This window comes from Salmo salar, unplaced genomic scaffold (assembly GCF_905237065.1).
Source record: "Salmo salar unplaced genomic scaffold, Ssal_v3.1, whole genome shotgun sequence".
NCBI lineage: Eukaryota > Metazoa > Chordata > Actinopteri > Salmoniformes > Salmonidae > Salmo > Salmo salar.
In genome coordinates, this window is record NW_025550084.1 from 57,154 (window position 1) to 69,624 (window position 12,471).

The window sequence follows — 12,471 nt, forward strand, 5'->3', positions numbered from 1 at the left end:
AAGGGCATGTATCTCTATGGTAGAGCCAGTACTTTACATGTATGCGCTCCAACGTTAATCCCCAACTTCTTTGTTCAGTGTATTTACTTGTTAAATTAGTTTTTGCACAACTCCCACTTTCCAGAATGTTGACATTCTAAGAAGGAAATAGATATGCTAAATCATCTGTTTCTGTAAACTGAAGCACATGGGTTCAATCCTTGTTCGACGTTTATGGAAGATAGCTGATATTATGGAAATGTACATACATTAGAACAGTGTAAAGAAAAGGTAAATTGTATTGATATGACCACTGCGACCGGAATGCTCTAGTCGGCTGGCCCTCGCTACCTATTCGTCACCAGACCCACAGGCTCCAGGTCATCTATAAGTCTATGCTAGGTAAAGCTCCGCCTTATCTCAGCTCACTGGTCACGATAACAACACCCACCCATAGCACTCGCTCCAGCAGGAATATCTCACTGGTCATCCCCAAAGCCAACACCTATTTTGGCCGCCTTTCCTTCCAGTTCTCTGCTGCCAATGACTGGAACGAATTGCAAAAATCGCTGAAGCTGGACACTTATATTTCCCTCACTAACTTTACACATCAGCTATCTGAGCAGCTAACCGATCGCTGCAGCTGTACATAGCACATCTGTAAATAGCCCACCCAATTTACCTACCTCATCCCTATATTGTTTTTATTTACTTTCTGCTCTTTTGCACACCAGTATTTCTACTTGCACATCATCATCTGCTCATCTATCAATCCAACGTTAATTTGCTAAATTGTAATTACTTCGCTACTATGGCCTATTTATTGCCTTACCTCCTCATTCCATTTGCACACATTGTATATAGACTTTCTTTTTTTCTATTGTGTTATTGACTGTACGCTTGTTTATTCCATTTGTAACTCTGTGTTGTTGTTTGTGTCGCACTGCTCTGCTTTATCTTGGCCAGGTCGCAGTTATAAATGAGAACTTGTTCTCCACTTGCTTACCCGGTTAAATAAAGGTGAAATAAAATAAAATAAGAAACTTTTTTTACTTTAAAGGAAGGGGATGTAGCTCAGTGGTAGAGCGCATGCTTTGCATGTATGAGGTCCTGGGTTCAATCCCCAGCTTCTCCATTGAAAATTTTTGCACTGACCCAACTCCTACTTTCCAGAATGTTGAAATTCTAAGCAGGAAACAGAGATGTGCTAAATGATTTGGTCTTGTAATCTGAACAACGTGCGTTCAATCCCTGTTCATACATTTATAGAACAGAAGTGGCATGGTTGCCATCTTTTATGGCGTCATTTTCAAAAACTGAAGTTCATGGGTTCGATCCCTGTCTGTACGTGGTTTAAGAATTGCTGCTATCATTTCATTGTAGTTTCAATGGAGTGGTGTATCTAAAAAGTACATTGCATTGATATTGCATTTTATTTGCAAATTAAATGGGATGGAAGCTCAGAGGGGGAGTGCATGCAAAATGTGTATGAGGTCCTCGGTTCAATCCCAAGATTCTCCACTGAGTTTATTTGTGTGCCAAATTCACATTTACACAACTACTACTTTCCAGAATGTGTATATATAATTCACAGCTTAGAGTGGCATGGTGGCCAAGTGGTAAGGCGTCGGTCTCGTAAACCGAAGATCATGGGTTCAAATCCCGTCCGTGCCTTTATGAAAGACATCTGATATCATGGACCTGTGCTTCTATTGGAGGACTTTGCAGAAAAAGCAAGTTGTATCAATATTGCAAAACAACTATTTTAGTAAGGGCATGTATCTCTATGGTAGAGCCAGTACTTTACATGTATGCGCTCCAACGTTAATCCCCAACTTCTTTGTTCAGTGTATTTACTTGTTAAATTAGTTTTTGCACAACTCCCACTTTCCAGAATGTTGACATTCTAAGAAGGAAATAGATATGCTAAATCATCTGTTTCTGTAAACTGAAGCACATGGGTTCAATCCTTGTTCGACGTTTATGGAAGATAGCTGATATTATGGAAATGTACATTCATTAGAACAGTGTAAAGAAAAGGTAAATTGTATTGATATGACCACTGCGACCGGAATGCTCTAGTCGGCTGGCCCTCGCTACCTATTCGTCACCAGACCCACAGGCTCCAGGTCATCTATAAGTCTATGCTAGGTAAAGCTCCGCCTTATCTCAGCTCACTGGTCACGATAACAACACCCACCCATAGCACTCGCTCCAGCAGGAATATCTCACTGGTCATCCCCAAAGCCAACACCTATTTTGGCCGCCTTTCCTTCCAGTTCTCTGCTGCCAATGACTGGAACGAATTGCAAAAATCGCTGAAGCTGGACACTTATATTTCCCTCACTAACTTTACACATCAGCTATCTGAGCAGCTAACCGATCGCTGCAGCTGTACATAGCACATCTGTAAATAGCCCACCCAATTTACCTACCTCATCCCTATATTGTTTTTATTTACTTTCTGCTCTTTTGCACACCAGTATTTCTACTTGCACATCATCATCTGCTCATCTATCAATCCAACGTTAATTTGCTAAATTGTAATTACTTCGCTACTATGGCCTATTTATTGCCTTACCTCCTCATTCCATTTGCACACATTGTATATAGAATTTCTTTTTTTTCTATTGTGTTATTGACTGTATGCTTGTTTATTCCATTTGTAACTCTGTGTTGTTGTTTGTGTCGCACTGCTCTGCTTTATCTTGGCCAGGTCGCAGTTCTAAATGAGAACTTGTTCTCCACTAGCTGACCCGGTTAAATAAAGATGAAATAAAATAAAATAAGAAAAAAAAAAATATTTTAAAGGAAGGGGATGTAGCTCAGTGGTAGAGCGCATGCTTTGCATGTATGAGGTCCTGGGTTCAATCCCCAGCTTCTCCATTGAAAATTTTTGCACTGACCCAACTCCTACTTTCCAGAATGTTGAAATTCTAAGCAGGAAACAGAGATGTGCTAAATAATTTGGTCTTGTAATCTGAACAACGTGCGTTCAATCCCTGTTCATACATTTATAGAACAGAAGTGGCATGGTTGCCATCTTTTATGGCGTCATTTTCAAAAACTGAAGTTCATGGGTTCGATCCCTGTCTGTACGTGGTTTAAGAATTGCTGCTATCATTTCATTGTAGTTTCAATGGAGTGGTGTATCTAAAAAGTACATTGCATTGATATTGCATTTTATTTGCAAATTAAATGGGATGGAAGCTCAGAGGGGGAGTGCATGCAAAATGTGTATGAGGTCTTCGGTTCAATCCCAAGATTCTCCACTGAGTTTATTTGTGTGCCAAATTCACATTTACACAACTACTACTTTCCAGAATGTGTATATATAATTCACAGCTTAGAGTGGCATGGTGGCCAAGTGGTAAGGCGTCGGTCTCGTAAACCGAAGATCATGGGTTCAAATCCCGTCCGTGCCTTTATGAAAGACATCTGATATCATGGACCTGTGCTTCTATTGGAGGACTTTGCAGAAAAAGCAAGTTGTATCAATATTGCAAAACAACTATTTTAGTAAGGGCATGTATCTCTATGGTAGAGCCAGTACTTTACATGTATGCGGTCCAACGTTAATCCCCAACTTCTTTGTTCAGTGTATTTACTTGTTAAATTAGTTTTTGCACAACTCCCACTTTCCAGAATGTTGACATTCTAAGAAGGAAATAGATATGCTAAATCATCTGTTTCTGTAAACTGAAGCACATGGGTTCAATCCTTGTTCGACGTTTATGGAAGATAGCTGATATTATGGAAATGTACATTCATTAGAACAGTGTAAAGAAAAGGTAAATTGTATTGATATGACCACTGCGACCGGAATGCTCTAGTCGGCTGGCCCTCGCTACCTATTTGTCACCAGACCCACAGGCTCCAGGTCATCTATAAGTCTATGCTAGGTAAAGCTCCGCCTTATCTCAGCTCACTGGTCACGATAACAACACCCACCCATAGCACTCGCTCCAGCAGGAATATCTCACTGGTCATCCCCAAAGCCAACACCTATTTTGGCCGCCTTTCCTTCCAGTTCTCTGCTGCCAATGACTGGAACGAATTGCAAAAATCGCTGAAGGTGGACACTTATATTTCCCTCACTAACTTTACACATCAGCTATCTGAGCAGCTAACCGATCGCTGCAGCTGTACATAGCACATCTGTAAATAGCCCACCCAATTTACCTACCTCATCCCTATATTGTTTTTATTTACTTTCTGCTCTTTTGCACACCAGTATTTCTACTTGCACATCATCATCTGCTCATCTATCAATCCAACGTTAATTTGCTAAATTGTAATTACTTCGCTACTATGGCCTATTTATTGCCTTACCTCCTCATTCCATTTGCACACATTGTATATAGACTTTCTTTTTTTCTATTGTGTTATTGACTGTACGCTTGTTTATTCCATTTGTAACTCTGTGTTGTTGTTTGTGTCGCACTGCTCTGCTTTATCTTGGCCAGGTCGCAGTTCTAAATGAGAACTTGTTCTCCACTAGCTGACCCGGTTAAATAAAGATGAAATAAAATAAAATAAGAAACTTTTTTTTACTTTAAAGGAAGGGGATGTGGCTCAGTGGTAGAGCGCATGCTTTGCATGTATGAGGTCCTGGGTTCAATCCCCAGCTTCTCCATTGAAAATTTTTGCACTGACCCAACTCCTACTTTCCAGAATGTTGAAATTCTAAGCAGGAAACAGAGATGTGCTAAATAATTTGGTCTTGTAATCTGAACAACGTGCGTTCAATCCCTGTTCATACATTTATAGAACAGAAGTGGCATGGTTGCCATCTTTTATGGCGTCATTTTCAAAAACTGAAGTTCATGGGTTCGATCCCTGTCTGTACGTGGTTTAAGAATTGCTGCTATCATTTCATTGTAGTTTCAATGGAGTGGTGTATCTAAAAAGTACATTGCATTGATATTGCATTTTATTTGCAAATTAATTGGGATGGAAGCTCAGAGGGGGAGTGCATGGAAAATGTGTATGAGGTCTTCGGTTCAATCCCAAGATTCTCCACTGAGTTTATTTGTGTGCCAAATTCACATTTACACAACTACTACTTTCCAGAATGTGTATATATAATTCACAGCTTAGAGTGGCATGGTGGCCAAGTGGTAAGGCGTCAGTCTCGAAGATCATGGGTTCAAATCCTGTCCGTGCCTTTATGAAAGACATCTGATATCATGGACCTGTGCTTCTATTGGAGGACTTTGCAGAAAACGCAAGTTGTATCAATATTGCAAAACAACTATTTCAGTAAGGGCATGTATCTCTATGGTAGAGCCAGTACTTTACATGTATGCGGTCCAACGTTAATCCCCAACTTCTTTGTTCAGTGTATTTACTTGTTAAATTAGTTTTTGCACAACTCCCACTTTCCAGAATGTTGACATTCTAAGAAGGAAATAGATATGCTAAATCATCTGTTTCTGTAAACTGAAGCACATGGGTTCAATCCTTGTTCGACGTTTATGGAAGATAGCTGATATTATGGAAATGTACATTCATTAGAACAGTGTAAAGAAAAGGTAAATTGTATTGATATGACCACTGCGACCGGAATGCTCTAGTCGGCTGGCCCTCGCTACCTATTCGTCACCAGACCCACAGGCTCCAGGTCATCTATAAGTCTATGCTAGGTAAAGCTCCGCCTTATCTCAGCTCACTGGTCACGATAACAACACCCACCCATAGCACTCGCTCCAGCAGGAATATCTCACTGGTCATCCCCAAAGCCAACACCTATTTTGGCCGCCTTTCCTTCCAGTTCTCTGCTGCCAATGACTGGAACGAATTGCAAAAATCGCTGAAGCTGGACACTTATATTTCCCTCACTAACTTTACACATCAGCTATCTGAGCAGCTAACCGATCGCTGCAGCTGTACATAGCACATCTGTAAATAGCCCACCCAATTTACCTACCTCATCCCTATATTGTTTTTATTTACTTTCTGCTCTTTTGCACACCAGTATTTCTACTTGCACATCATCATCTGCTCATCTATCAATCCAACGTTAATTTGCTAAATTGTAATTACTTCGCTACTATGGCCTATTTATTGCCTTACCTCCTCATTCCATTTGCACACATTGTATATAGACTTTCTTTTTTTCTATTGTGTTATTGACTGTACGCTTGTTTATTCCATTTGTAACTCTGTGTTGTTGTTTGTGTCGCACTGCTCTGCTTTATCTTGGCCAGGTCGCAGTTCTAAATGAGAACTTGTTCTCCACTAGCTGACCCGGTTAAATAAAGATGAAATAAAATAAAATAAGAAACATTTTTTTATTTTAAAGGAAGGGGATGTAGCTCAGTGGTAGAGCGCATGCTTTGCATGTATGAGGTCCTGGGTTCAATCCCCAGCTTCTCCATTGAAAATTTTTGCACTGACCCAACTCCTACTTTCCAGAATGTTGAAATTCTAAGCAGGAAACAGAGATGTGCTAAATAATTTGGTCTTGTAATCTGAACAACGTCGCGTTCAATCCCTGTTCGTACATTTATAGAACAGAAGTGGCATGGTTGCCATCTTTTATGGCGTCATTTTCAAAAACTGAAGTTCATGGGTTCGATCCCTGTCTGTACGTGGTTTAAGAATTGCTGCTATCATTTCATTGTAGTTTCAATGGAGTGGTGTATCTAAAAAGTACATTGCATTGATATTGCATTTTATTTGCAAATTAAATGGGATGGAAGCTCAGAGGGGGAGTGCATGCAAAATGTGTATGAGGTCTTCGGTTCAATCCCAAGATTCTCCACTGAGTTTATTTGTGTGCCAAATTCACATTTACACAACTACTACTTTCCAGAATGTGTATATATAATTCACAGCTTAGAGTGGCATGGTGGCCAAGTGGTAAGGCGTCGGTCTCGTAAACCGAAAATCATGGGTTCAAATCCCGTCCGTGCCTTTATGAAAGACATCTGATATCATGGACCTGTGCTTCTATTGGAGGACTTTGCAGAAAATGCAAGTTGTATCAATATTGCAAAACAACTATTTTAGTAAGGGCATGTATCTCTATGGTAGAGCCAGTACTTTACATGTATGCGGTCCAACGTTAATCCCCAACTTCTTTGTTCAGTGTATTTACTTGTTAAATTAGTTTTTGCACAACTCCCACTTTCCAGAATGTTGACATTCTAAGAAGGAAATAGATATGCTAAATCATCTGTTTCTGTAAACTGAAGCACATGGGTTCAATCCTTGTTCGACGTTTATGGAAGATAGCTGATATTATGGAAATGTAATTCATTAGAACAGTGTAAAGAAAAGGTAAATTGTATTGATATGACCACTGCGACCGGAATGCTCTAGTCGGCTGGCCCTCGCTACCTATTCGTCACCAGACCCACAGGCTCCAGGTCATCTATAAGTCTATGCTAGGTAAAGCTCCGCCTTATCTCAGCTCACTGGTCACGATAACAACACCCACCCATAGCACTCGCTCCAGCAGGAATATCTCACTGGTCATCCCCAAAGCCAACACCTATTTTGGCCGCCTTTCCTTCCAGTTCTCTGCTGCCAATGACTGGAACGAATTGCAAAAATCGCTGAAGCTGGACACTTATATTTCCCTCACTAACTTTACACATCAGCTATCTGAGCAGCTAACCGATCGCTGCAGCTGTACATAGCACATCTGTAAATAGCCCACCCAATTTACCTACCTCATCCCTATATTGTTTTTATTTACTTTCTGCTCTTTTGCACACCAGTATTTCTACTTGCACATCATCATCTGCTCATCTATCAATCCAACGTTAATTTGCTAAATTGTAATTACTTCGCTACTATGGCCTATTTATTGCCTTACCTCCTCATTCCATTTGCACACATTGTATATAGACTTTCTTTTTTTCTATTGTGTTATTGACTGTACGCTTGTTTATTCCATTTGTAACTCTGTGTTGTTGTTTGTGTCGCACTGCTCTGCTTTATCTTGGCCAGGTCGCAGTTCTAAATGAGAACTTGTTCTCCACTAGCTTACCCGGTTAAATAAAGTTGAAATAAAATAAAATAAGAAACTTTTTTTACTTTAAAGGAAGGGGATGTGGCTCAGTGGTAGAGCGCATGCTTTGCATGTATGAGGTCCTGGGTTCAATCCCCAGCTTCTCCATTGAAAATTTTTGCACTGACCCAACTCCTACTTTCCAGAATGTTGAAATTCTAAGCAGGAAACAGAGATGTGCTAAATAATTTGGTCTTGTAATCTGAACAACGTACGCGTCAATCCCTGTTCGTACATTTATAGAACAGAAGTGGCATGGTTGCCATCTTTTATGGCGTCATTTTCAAAAACTGAAGTTCATGGGTTCGATCCCTGTCTGTACGTGGTTTAAGAATTGCTGCTATCATTTCATTGTAGTTTCAATGGAGTGGTGTATCTAAAAAGTACATTGCATTGATATTGCATTTTATTTGCAAATTAATTGGGATGGAAGCTCAGAGGGGGAGTGCATGGAAAATGTGTATGAGGTCTTCGGTTCAATCCCAAGATTCTCCACTGAGTTTATTTGTGTGCCAAATTCACATTTACACAACTACTACTTTCCAGAATGTGTATATATAATTCACAGCTTAGAGTGGCATGGTGGCCAAGTGGTAAGGCGTCAGTCTCGAAGATCATGGGTTCAAATCCTGTCCGTGCCTTTATGAAAGACATCTGATATCATGGACCTGTGCTTCTATTGGAGGACTTTGCAGAAAAAGCAAGTTGTATCAATATTGCAAAACAACTATTTTAGTAAGGGCATGTATCTCTATGGTAGAGCCAGTACTTTACATGTATGCGGTCCAACGTTAATCCCCAACTTCTTTGTTCAGTGTATTTACTTGTTAAATTAGTTTTTGCACAACTCCCACTTTCCAGAATGTTGACATTCTAAGAAGGAAATAGATATGCTAAATCATCTGTTTCTGTAAACTGAAGCACATGGGTTCAATCCTTGTTCGACGTTTATGGAAGATAGCTGATATTATGGAAATGTACATTCATTAGAACAGTGTAAAGAAAAGGTAAATTGTATTGATATGACCACTGCGACCGGAATGCTCTAGTCGGCTGGCCCTCGCTACCTATTCGTCACCAGACCCACAGGCTCCAGGTCATCTATAAGTCTATGCTAGGTAAAGCTCCGCCTTATCTCAGCTCACTGGTCACGATAACAACACCCACCCATAGCACTCGCTCCAGCAGGAATATCTCACTGGTCATCCCCAAAGCCAACACCTATTTTGGCCGCCTTTCCTTCCAGTTCTCTGCTGCCAATGACTGGAACGAATTGCAAAAATCGCTGAAGCTGGACACTTATATTTCCCTCACTAACTTTACACATCAGCTATCTGAGCAGCTAACCGATCGCTGCAGCTGTACATAGCACATCTGTAAATAGCCCACCCAATTTACCTACCTCATCCCTATATTGTTTTTATTTACTTTCTGCTCTTTTGCACACCAGTATTTCTACTTGCACATCATCATCTGCTCATCTATCAATCCAACGTTAATTTGCTAAATTGTAATTACTTCGCTACTATGGCCTATTTATTGCCTTACCTCCTCATTCCATTTGCACACATTGTATATAGACTTTCTTTTTTCTATTGTGTTATTGACTGTACGCTTGTTTATTCCATTTGTAACTCTGTGTTGTTGTTTGTGTCGCACTGCTCTGCTTTATCTTGGCCAGGTCGCAGTTCTAAATGAGAACTTGTTCTCCACTAGCTTACCCGGTTAAATAAAGTTGAAATAAAATAAAATAAGAAACTTTTTTTACTTTAAAGGAAGGGGATGTGGCTCAGTGGTAGAGCGCATGCTTTGCATGTATGAGGTCCTGGGTTCAATCCCCAGCTTCTCCATTGAAAATTGTTGCACTGACCCAACTCCTACTTTCCAGAATGTTGAAATTCTAAGCAGGAAACAGAGATGTGCTAAATAATTTGGTCTTGTAATCTGAACAACGTGCGTTCAATCCCTGTTCATACATTTATAGAACAGAAGTGGCATGGTTGCCATCTTTTATGGCGTCATTTTCAAAAACTGAAGTTCATGGGTTCGATCCCTGTCTGTACGTGGTTTAAGAATTGCTGCTATCATTTCATTGTAGTTTCAATGGAGTGGTGTATCTAAAAAGTACATTGCATTGATATTGCATTTTATTTGCAAATTAATTGGGATGGAAGCTCAGAGGGGGAGTGCATGGAAAATGTGTATGAGGTCTTCGGTTCAATCCCAAGATTCTCCACTGAGTTTATTTGTGTGCCAAATTCACATTTACACAACTACTACTTTCCAGAATGTGTATATATAATTCACAGCTTAGAGTGGCATGGTGGCCAAGTGGTAAGGCGTCAGTCTCGAAGATCATGGGTTCAAATCCTGTCCGTGCCTTTATGAAAGACATCTGATATCATGGACCTGTGCTTCTATTGGAGGACTTTGCAGAAAACGCAAGTTGTATCAATATTGCAAAACAACTATTTCAGTAAGGGCATGTATCTCTATGGTAGAGCCAGTACTTTACATGTATGCGGTCCAACGTTAATCCCCAACTTCTTTGTTCAGTGTATTTACTTGTTAAATTAGTTTTTGCACAACTCCCACTTTCCAGAATGTTGACATTCTAAGAAGGAAATAGATATGCTAAATCATCTGTTTCTGTAAACTGGAAGCACATGGGTTCAATCCTTGTTCGACGTTTATGGAAGATAGCTGATATTATGGAAATGTACATTCATTAGAACAGTGTAAAGAAAAGGTAAATTGTATTGATATGACCACTGCGACCGGAATGCTCTAGTCGGCTGGCCCTCGCTACCTATTCGTCACCAGACCCACAGGCTCCAGGTCATCTATAAGTCTATGCTAGGTAAAGCTCCGCCTTATCTCAGCTCACTGGTCACGATAACAACACCCACCCATAGCACCTCGCTCCAGCAGGAATATCTCACTGGTCATCCCCAAAGCCAACACCTATTTTGGCCGCCTTTCCTTCCAGTTCTCTGCTGCCAATGACTGGAACGAATTGCAAAAATCGCTGAAGCTGGACACTTATATTTCCCTCACTAACTTTACACATCAGCTATCTGAGCAGCTAACCGATCGCTGCAGCTGTACATAGCACATCTGTAAATAGCCCACCCAATTTACCTACCTCATCCCTATATTGTTTTTATTTACTTTCTGCTCTTTTGCACACCAGTATTTCTACTTGCACATCATCATCTGCTCATCTATCAATCCAACGTTAATTTGCTAAATTGTAATTACTTCGCTACTATGGCCTATTTATTGCCTTACCTCCTCATTCCATTTGCACACATTGTATATAGACTTTCTTTTTTTCTATTGTGTTATTGACTGTACGCTTGTTTATTCCATTTGTAACTCTGTGTTGTTGTTTGTGTCGCACTGCTCTGCTTTATCTTGGCCAGGTCGCAGTTCTAAATGAGAACTTGTTCTCCACTAGCTGACCCGGTTAAATAAAGATGAAATAAAATAAAATAAGAAACTTTTTTTACTTTAAAGGAAGGGGATGTAGCTCAGTGGAAGAGCGCATGCTTTGCATGTATGAGGTCGTGGGCTCAATCCCCAGCTTCTCCATTGAAAGTTTTTGCACTGATCCAACTACTACTTTCCAGAATGTTGAAATTCTAAGCAGGAAACAGAGATGTGCTAAATAATTTGGTCTTGTAATCTGAACAATGTGCGTTCAATCCCTGTTCATACATTTATAGAACAGAAGTGGCATGGTTGCCATCTTTTATGGCGTCATTTTCAAAAACTGAAGTTCATGGGTTCGATCCCTGTCTGTATGTGGTTTAAGAATTGCTGCTATCATTTCATTGTAGTTTCAATGGAGTGGTGTATCTAAAAAGTACATTGCATTGATATTGCATTTTATTTGCAAATTAAATGGGATGGAAGCTCAGAGGGGGAGTGCATGCAAAATGTGTATGAGGTCCTCGGTTCAATCCCAAGGTTCTCCACTGAGTTTATTTGTGTGCCAAATTCACATTTACACAACTACTACTTTCCAGAATGTGTATATATAATTCACAGCTAAGAGTGGCATGGTGGCCAAGTGGTAAGGCGTCGGTCTCGTAAACCAAAGATCATGGGTTCAAATCCCGTCCGTGCCTTTATGAAAGACATCTGATATCATGGACCTGTGCTTCTATTGGAGGACTTTGCAGAAAAAGCAAGTTGTATCAATATTGCAAAACAACTATTTTAGTAAGGGGATGTATCTCTATGGTAGAGCCAGTACTTTACATGTATTCTGTCCAACGTTAATCCCCAACTTCTTTGTTCAGTGTTTTTACTTGTTAAATTAGTTTTTGCACAACTCCCACTTTCCAGAATGTTGACATTCTAAGAAGGAAATAGATATGCTAAATCATCTGTTTCTGTAAACTGAAGCACATGGGTTCAATCCTTGTTCGACGTTTATGGAAGATAGCTGATATTATGGAAATGTA

At 40.1% G+C, this 12,471-nt stretch overlaps 10 non-coding genes across 10 annotated transcripts; all 10 read left to right on the forward strand.

Moving 5' to 3' along the window:
• The first annotated feature begins 1,042 nt into the window (after positions 1-1,042).
• trnaa-ugc (transfer RNA alanine (anticodon UGC)) lies at positions 1,043-1,114 on the forward strand. The gene has a single exon. It is a non-coding gene; the product is annotated as a tRNA-Ala (tRNA).
• Positions 1,115-1,581: 467 nt separating this feature from the next.
• On the forward strand, positions 1,582-1,653 carry trnat-cgu (transfer RNA threonine (anticodon CGU)). Its single transcript has one exon. It is a non-coding gene; the product is annotated as a tRNA-Thr (tRNA).
• Positions 1,654-2,793: 1,140 nt separating this feature from the next.
• On the forward strand, positions 2,794-2,865 carry trnaa-ugc (transfer RNA alanine (anticodon UGC)). The gene has a single exon. It is a non-coding gene; the product is annotated as a tRNA-Ala (tRNA).
• A 467-nt stretch (positions 2,866-3,332) lies between these two features.
• Positions 3,333-3,404, forward strand: trnat-cgu (transfer RNA threonine (anticodon CGU)). Its single transcript has one exon. It is a non-coding gene; the product is annotated as a tRNA-Thr (tRNA).
• A 1,139-nt stretch (positions 3,405-4,543) lies between these two features.
• Positions 4,544-4,615, forward strand: trnaa-ugc (transfer RNA alanine (anticodon UGC)). Its single transcript has one exon. It is a non-coding gene; the product is annotated as a tRNA-Ala (tRNA).
• A 1,671-nt stretch (positions 4,616-6,286) lies between these two features.
• On the forward strand, positions 6,287-6,358 carry trnaa-ugc (transfer RNA alanine (anticodon UGC)). The gene has a single exon. It is a non-coding gene; the product is annotated as a tRNA-Ala (tRNA).
• Positions 6,359-6,826: 468 nt separating this feature from the next.
• Positions 6,827-6,898, forward strand: trnat-cgu (transfer RNA threonine (anticodon CGU)). Its single transcript has one exon. It is a non-coding gene; the product is annotated as a tRNA-Thr (tRNA).
• A 1,137-nt stretch (positions 6,899-8,035) lies between these two features.
• Positions 8,036-8,107, forward strand: trnaa-ugc (transfer RNA alanine (anticodon UGC)). The gene has a single exon. It is a non-coding gene; the product is annotated as a tRNA-Ala (tRNA).
• A 1,670-nt stretch (positions 8,108-9,777) lies between these two features.
• Positions 9,778-9,849, forward strand: trnaa-ugc (transfer RNA alanine (anticodon UGC)). Its single transcript has one exon. It is a non-coding gene; the product is annotated as a tRNA-Ala (tRNA).
• Positions 9,850-12,060: 2,211 nt separating this feature from the next.
• trnat-cgu (transfer RNA threonine (anticodon CGU)) lies at positions 12,061-12,132 on the forward strand. Its single transcript has one exon. It is a non-coding gene; the product is annotated as a tRNA-Thr (tRNA).
• Positions 12,133-12,471: the final 339 nt, after the last annotated feature.